Source organism: Pteropus alecto, unplaced genomic scaffold, assembly GCF_000325575.1.
Source record: "Pteropus alecto unplaced genomic scaffold, ASM32557v1 scaffold3, whole genome shotgun sequence".
Classification (NCBI taxonomy): Eukaryota; Metazoa; Chordata; class Mammalia; order Chiroptera; family Pteropodidae; genus Pteropus; species Pteropus alecto.
The window spans coordinates 50,923,140-50,930,699 of NW_006442484.1; positions in this window are offsets into that span (position 1 = coordinate 50,923,140).

Genomic DNA, 7,560 nt, shown 5'->3' on the forward strand with positions numbered 1-7,560 from the left:
CTTATTCAACAATAAAATCCAGTCCCCAGTATCTCCCTGAAAGAAACTTGTCTACACAATTAGCACCCCAACTTTTATGGATGCCACCCAAAACACCTAACTCCAATAGCCAGCAGGGCTTACATCTACAAGTCCCCCAATACTATAGCAAAAAAAGGAGCAGCTTTTAAATAGTACAGAAGCAACCTCTTAGCTATATATCTGGAATTCAATAGACATAGACAGAGCATTTCAGCTAACAGAGGCAGAATACACATATTTTAGAAAAATACACATTCTTTTAAAAACAGAGATCATTCTCCAGTTTAGATCATATGTTGGGCCACAAAACTAGCTTAATAAATTTAAGAAGATTGAAATCATATCAAGAATCTTTTCCAACCATCATGATATGAAACTAGAAGTCAGTACTAAGAAGAAAACTAGAAAATTTACAAATAAGTAGAAATTAAACAACGTGCCCCTGAACAATGGGTCAAAGAAGAAGTCAAAAGAGAAATCAAACAGACATTGGACAAATGAAAATAGAAACACAACATATCAAAACTTATGAGATGCCACAAAAACAGTTCTAAGAGGGAATTTTATAGCAATAAATGCCTACATTACAAAAAAGAAAGGTCTCAGATAAACAACCTAACTTTACACCTCAAGGAAGTAGGAAAAGAACAACAAACTAATCCCAAAATTAGTGTAAGGAAAAAAATAACAAAGATTAGAGTGGAAATAAATTAATGGAAGCTGTAAAGATTAATGAAACTAAGAATTAATTTTTTAAAAAGATAAACTATACAAATCTTTAGCTAGACTTGGCAAGAAAAAAGGAAAACTCAGATAAAATTATAAATGAAAGCAGAGACATTACACTAACAGAAATACAGACTACTGTAAACAATCATATGCCAACAAATTAGATAACCTAGAAATGGATAAATTCCAAGAAACATATAACCTACCAAGATAAAATCATGAAAAAATAGAAACTCTGAACAGAACAATTACTAATAGTAAGATTAAATCAGTAATGTAAAACAAAAAACAAAAAAAACTTCCCCCAGGACTAGATGGCTTTACAGGTGAATTCTACTAAACATCCTAAGATTAATTTATACCAATCCTTCTCAAACTCTTCCAAAAAATTAAAGAGGAAACACATCCAAACTAAGGCCAGCATTAACCTCATACGGACACTACAAGCAAATTACAGGCCACTATCCTGATGAACATAGATGCACAAATTGTCAACACAATATTGGCAAACCAAATTCAACAGTACATTAAGAGGATCACACACCATGATCAAGTGGAATTTTTCCCTGGGGAAGCATGGATGCTTCAACATTTGCAAATCAACAAATTTAACATATGACATTAAAAAAATAAAATAAAAATCATATGGTCACTTCAATAGATTCCAAAAAAGCATTTGACAAAATTCCACATCCTTTCACGGTGAAAGCTCTCAACAAACTAGGTATAGCAGAAAAATACTTCAACATGAAAAAGGCCATATATGGCAAGCCCACAGCTAACATCATTCTCAATGGTGAAAAGCTAGAAACTTTCCCTCTACAATTGGGAATAAAACAAGGTTGCCCATTCTTATCACTTTTATTGAGCATAGTACTAGAAGTCCTAGCCAGAGTAATTAATCAAGAGAAAGAATTAAAAAGCATCCAAAGTGATATTAATAATCTGTTATTACATTTGGCTCCTTTATTTAGATACCATAACTACATATACTTCCTAAAAGCAGCCTCATTGTAGAGGCCTATTCAGCAATTCTGTCAGTTCACATGATCTGATTTCAGATTATCACCTTCATAGGAGCAGGGAGAGAGGTAGTGATCATAAGAGCCACATTATACTTCTCCCTCTTATTCTACATAGTGTTTTAATAACATTCTTTGTCTCATATTATGTAGTGTTGACAGAAGAACACTATATACCCTGGTTACATGACAACCTACAACGCTCTGATTATGGAAATTGAATAAAGGAAATGGTCTATTTATTTGGTCTTTATCTAAAATTCTTTTCACAGTCCACTCATCAGAATATCCAACCAGTAGTTTCGTCTGCAGTTCACCTACAGTTCACTCTTCCCCTTCTGCTTCACCTCCTACACAACTCCCTCTAAGGCCTTAAAGAACAGCCGTGCAATATTGGCAATCTCCCCAGGTTTTGACATTCTTAGCAAATGTATTGCTTTAAGAAACTTGGGACTACAAAGGATTAGTTTCTGCAAACAGTTGGTAATTATCCATCCCAATCCTTGAAGCTAGTCATACTGCATTATTTGGGTTTTCCTACTTCTAGAGTAGGTCTTTGATCTGTGGTACTCTGGTATACTGGGCCAGATGCCCTACTTTTTGTACAAATTGTTGAGCAAGCAAATATCAAATGACAAGGCATCAAACACTCCAGGCCTGTGATAAAACTCCTGGGAATAAAGTGATAGGTGTGCAGATCCTCCACTGCTTATCACATCCTGGACTAGGATCCAGGCATCTAGAAGCCAAACGTTAGACTCTGGAAGAGCATCTTGACCCTTGTGCTGTAGGGATTTTGATTGGAAAAACACTAGCACTTCTCTGACATGATCAGGGTTCTGGATCTAAGCCTTGTGGTTACAGATGTTGGACCAATAGCTTGATCTATCACCTCAGAATTCTACCAGTATTGAGGTCCATAAAAGCTAAACTGTACCTGATTTCCATGCTCAGCAAAAGGCCCAACCCCTTCTGAGGGGACAGCCTTCAAGGAATCAGTCTCAGACAAGTTTATTCTAAACTTTCTCTACTTTATTCCTTTGTATGCTTTCGACATACATATTAAAGTCTTTTTTGTAATATTTAGATCTTCCATTTCCTCTCATGTAAAATCTTCCTCTTTTTTTGATCTTTTGGCTCTTTCAAAGAAAAAAAAATTTCCTTAAATGACAAGAATGGCTCACAGTGCCTAAACTCCAAAAACAATGTGATTTGTGCTAAACATCTACTTTCTTTCAGGGGTGGGAGGTCTAGAATTTTGGTGCCTGCTAAGCATAGTATGCCTACATGTCCAGCTCCCAATGAAAGCCTTAGTCACTTGGTCCCTAATGAGCTGTCTTTGTACATAACACTTTGTACATGTTATCACAACTCCAGCAATGAGTTGTATGTCTTGTGAGACTCCACTGGGAGAGGATTCTTTTGTTATATATATAAATTTATTTATTTAAATTAGTTTCAAGTATACATTACATTGGTTAGACATCTATAATGCTCATAAAATGATCCCCCCAATTGCTCCCTCCCTCCCCTGGCCCTCCACTTAGCCATCATATTAATGCTAATTGCATTCCCTCTGCCATGCTCCCCGGGCCCAACTATCAAGTACTAATTTGTACTTCTTTAACCCTTCACCCCATTCTTTCAGCCTCCCAACCCCTTCCCCTCTGTTTGTCACCAAATTGTCCACTATATTCGTGAGTCTGTTTTTGACTAGTTTGTTCTTTTTGCCCCTTAGATACCACATATAAGTGAAATCATATGGTATTTATCTTTCTTATCCAATCGTCTGTTGATAGGCATTTAGGTTGCCTCCATATCTTGGCTATTGTAAATTGTGCTGCCATGAATATTGGAGTGCATAGATCTTTACGAATTATTGTTTTGGTTTTCTTTGGATAAATACCCAGAAGTGCAATTGCTGGGTCAAAAGGTATATACATTTTTAATTTTTTGAGGAACCTCCATACTGTTTTCCATAGCGGCTGTACCAATTTGCAATCCCACCAACAATGTATGAGGGTTTCCTTTTCTCCGTATCCTCACCAATACTTGCTGTTTTTTGATTTATTGATGATAGCCATTCTGACAGGTGTGAGGTGATATCTCATTGTGGTTTTAATTTGCATTTCTCTGTTGATTAGTGACCTTGAGCATCTTTTCATGTCTGTTAGCCATCTGTATTTCCTCTTTGGAAAAGTATCTGTTCAGGTCTTCTGCCCCATTTTTAATTGGATTGTTTGTTTTTTTGTTGAGTTGTAGGGAGAGGATTCTTAAAAGCTTCCACCTGATTTCCTCCAGAGTCTGCCTAAGTACCTTTTCCTTTTGCTGATTTTGCTTTGTGTTATTTCCCTGTAATAAATCTTAGCCCTGAGTATAATTACATTCTTAGTCAGCTGGGTCATTCTGGTGAATTATCAAATCTGAGGATAATTTTGGGGATACCTAACACAGGAGGCTACACTATATACAGTTCCTCAACCAACCAACATCTCCAATTTTCTCATTCCCTTGTAATTCTCTTCTTTCCTTAAAAACATCCAGAGCCATTTTCACATTTTGCTGCATTCTTCACCTTTGTGCTTTGCTCAATGATGTCTCATGTCAATTCAACATTTTTTGTCTTCTACATTTCAGGGATTCCTCAAAATTCCTTGTCCTTTGAGGGCATTTGCTCTGCAAAATTGATGTGGATTTATTTTTTTAAAGAATAAACTACTCTATCATCTCTAAAGATTTTAGATGTGGGTAGGCTTGCAGGCACATTTTATCAATTTATAATCTGATCTCTTGGTCTTCTGTTGTCAGGTAAAATGGAAAGAGAAAATATTTAACTAGGACTGTCAACCCATCTTTGAGTTTTGTTTGCTATCAATTCAATTTAGCAAGTATTTATTTATGAATTAGTGCCAAGAAAAACCAATGTATACAAAAATATAGACATATATGTGTGTATATATACATATGTGTTTATGTGTATATATTTCTGTCTGATTTTGACTTTTGTTAGTTTAATTACCACGTAACATTTTTAATAAAACTGTAGTGTCAATTGTGATGTAGAGAAATAAGCACAAAAGAAATGTCAGTTACAGCTAAAGGTAGACCTGTTTATTGGAGATAAAAATATAAAATTACAATTCTTATAGAAGTATAAACAATTGCAAATTCAACTGAATTCAACACGTACATTGAATATCAATTCTATTAGTAGATGCTAGAGGCAAGTTTAAGACATCAACCAATTTGTCTTAAATTAGGTCTGATCTAATAAAGTATTACAATTTACCCCCAAAATCTAGCACTCGTGATAGGTTATTATGTTATTATTTTTAAAATCTATAAAACAACACCTCACTTAACTTAAATAAATGCCATCAAAAATATTTCAATTAGCTAATTGTGATGTTCCTTATGAACTCCATATCTAGATGGCCCTGATTGGGATCCAAATTCTACCATTGCTAACTATGCAAGGTTGATCTTGTAGCTTAACCTCTCTTAGCTTCAGTTACCTCATCTGTAAGATTGACATAATAGCATTTACTGAGAGTTATGACAATTAGATATGTTGATATAAGTAAAGTGCTTGATATAATGCCTTGGAATATAAAGCATATGTAAGTTTCAGTTACTATGATTACCATTATCATTTCACACTGGCTAAGAAAACAGAAAACAGGTTATATTCCCATTTCAACCATTTACATTTGAGTGTCTTTGGGCAAGTCACTCGTCAACCTTCCTGGGCTTCGGTTTCCTCCTCTATGAATTTAAGAAATTAACTTCATGATTTCAAAGATTCTACCTAATTTGAAAATTCCAAGTTTATTCTTTTTTATTTAGAAACACTCACAATGTCCTCTCATTCTATTCTGAGTAGTTGAGCTCCAAATTGAGTCCCTATGGAACATATTGTTTAAATCACTCATTCAACATTATATTATGTAAATGTGTGTTCTTCACGTCACTCCCCTCCAGGTCAGACAATAAGGACTTTAAGAACAAAGGTCCATTCTTTCCTGTTTGCACATAATAAATATTGATTCTTTATTCCATCATAATGCATACATTGACTAGATGCCAAGCACTACTCTAGCTAGGCACTGAGGAGAAAATAAAATCTGATTCCTGGTCTCAAAGAATTCATTATAGTAGACCAATCAATGAAATGTAATTACAATAACATATATTAAATGCAATAATAAAAGACATAGTGATCAAATATGCTTGCATGACTCACAGAAAATTATTTTTCAGAAGAAACGTGAACTAGGTCTTGAAAGATGAATAGCAGTTCCTCAGACGGAAGTAAAAATGAAACAAAATGGTCCTCTTGTTCTAAAATATCTTATGCATATATAATGGACCTATTGTATCAAGTTTTGATTTATTATACTGAGGCTGGCAAGGCTTTGGTTTCACCGAAGCAAGTGGACACTCCTAATGTCAATTATCTGAAGTAGAGATGTGACTTCAAATCTTTCTCTTCCCCACCATAACCAATTCATCACCAAATCCTATATATACTACCTCCTACTTTTTTTCTTGAATCTGTTCATTTCTTTACATCTGAACTAACTCCACCCTAATCCAAGCCAGCATCATGTATCACCTGGGCCATTGCAATAGTCTCCTAGTCAGTTTTCCTATATTTACTATTGCCCTCCTACCATACACTCTTCGTACTATATCTTAAAAGATTATTAAAAAATAGTCATCGGCCTTCCCCGTCCTGAATAATTCAGACCAAAAGCCATTAGGTGGGGCTAGCACAGTGTCAGAGCCCAGCCAAGGTGAAGAGTGTGTCCATACTGGGAGGGAGGGGTGATTGCATTTTGGAGCCCTTTCAGGGTGTGTCCTTGTGGGAGGGCAGCTTGGCATAGGTTGGAACCTGAGTGAAGTGAGCGGAGCATCTGCTCAGAAGAGCAACCCAGTACAAAAGTGTGGGAACCCAAGTACGATGAAGGCAACTGCATAGCAGCGAGAGATTGGTTACATATGGGGGAATTGAAAGTTAAGTACATATATATCAAGGATAATGGGAACCAGGTTTCTCATTGTAAGGGAAAGGAGTTACACAAGTAGAAAAGAGTAAACCAAACTGAATGAAATGATTCCTGTCGAATTGTGTTGGCACTGGAAGTTTTGGTGTGAAATCATAGTTTTATACATATGTAAATGTGAACGTGTGTGTGCGTGTGCGCTTATATTCCCCACCTCTGTCCACTGAGAAGGCCAGGAAGTAACAAAAGCATGGAGCATGCCGATCACCTAGATCTTGCTATCTAAATATGCTCCCAAAGAACCAGAGCTTCTTGTAGAAACGGCTGGAATCAGGGCTCAGGCGGGAAAAGTACTACCTCTTCAACTCTCTAGTCTGACATTGAAATCAGCGTCACTTCAGTCAAGCTTTCCTTTTTCTGTAAAATTTCTCCTTTCGGCCTCACTGCACCCACCCAACCAGAAAAAATCCTCTATAGCAGCGACTTCCCTTTAAGAACAGGGTCACAGGAAAATCGCAAGCCTAAACTCGCCCTCGGGTTTCTCCGTCACCATAGCAACGGGAGCAGGAAGGGGCGGGCTTCGCTGTCCTGCGTCCGGCCCGCGGCGTGTGCCAAGACCTTAAGTGCGGGGGCGCGGACCTTGCGGTTACAGCTCGTCCCTTAGCTCCGGGTTGGAACCGGAGTCGGATTCCACGCGGACGGCCACGTCAACCTAAACCTACACCGCCCTCCCCACCCTGCTGCCGCCGCGCCCGCCAGGCCTGCGGCGGGTCCTCGCACGC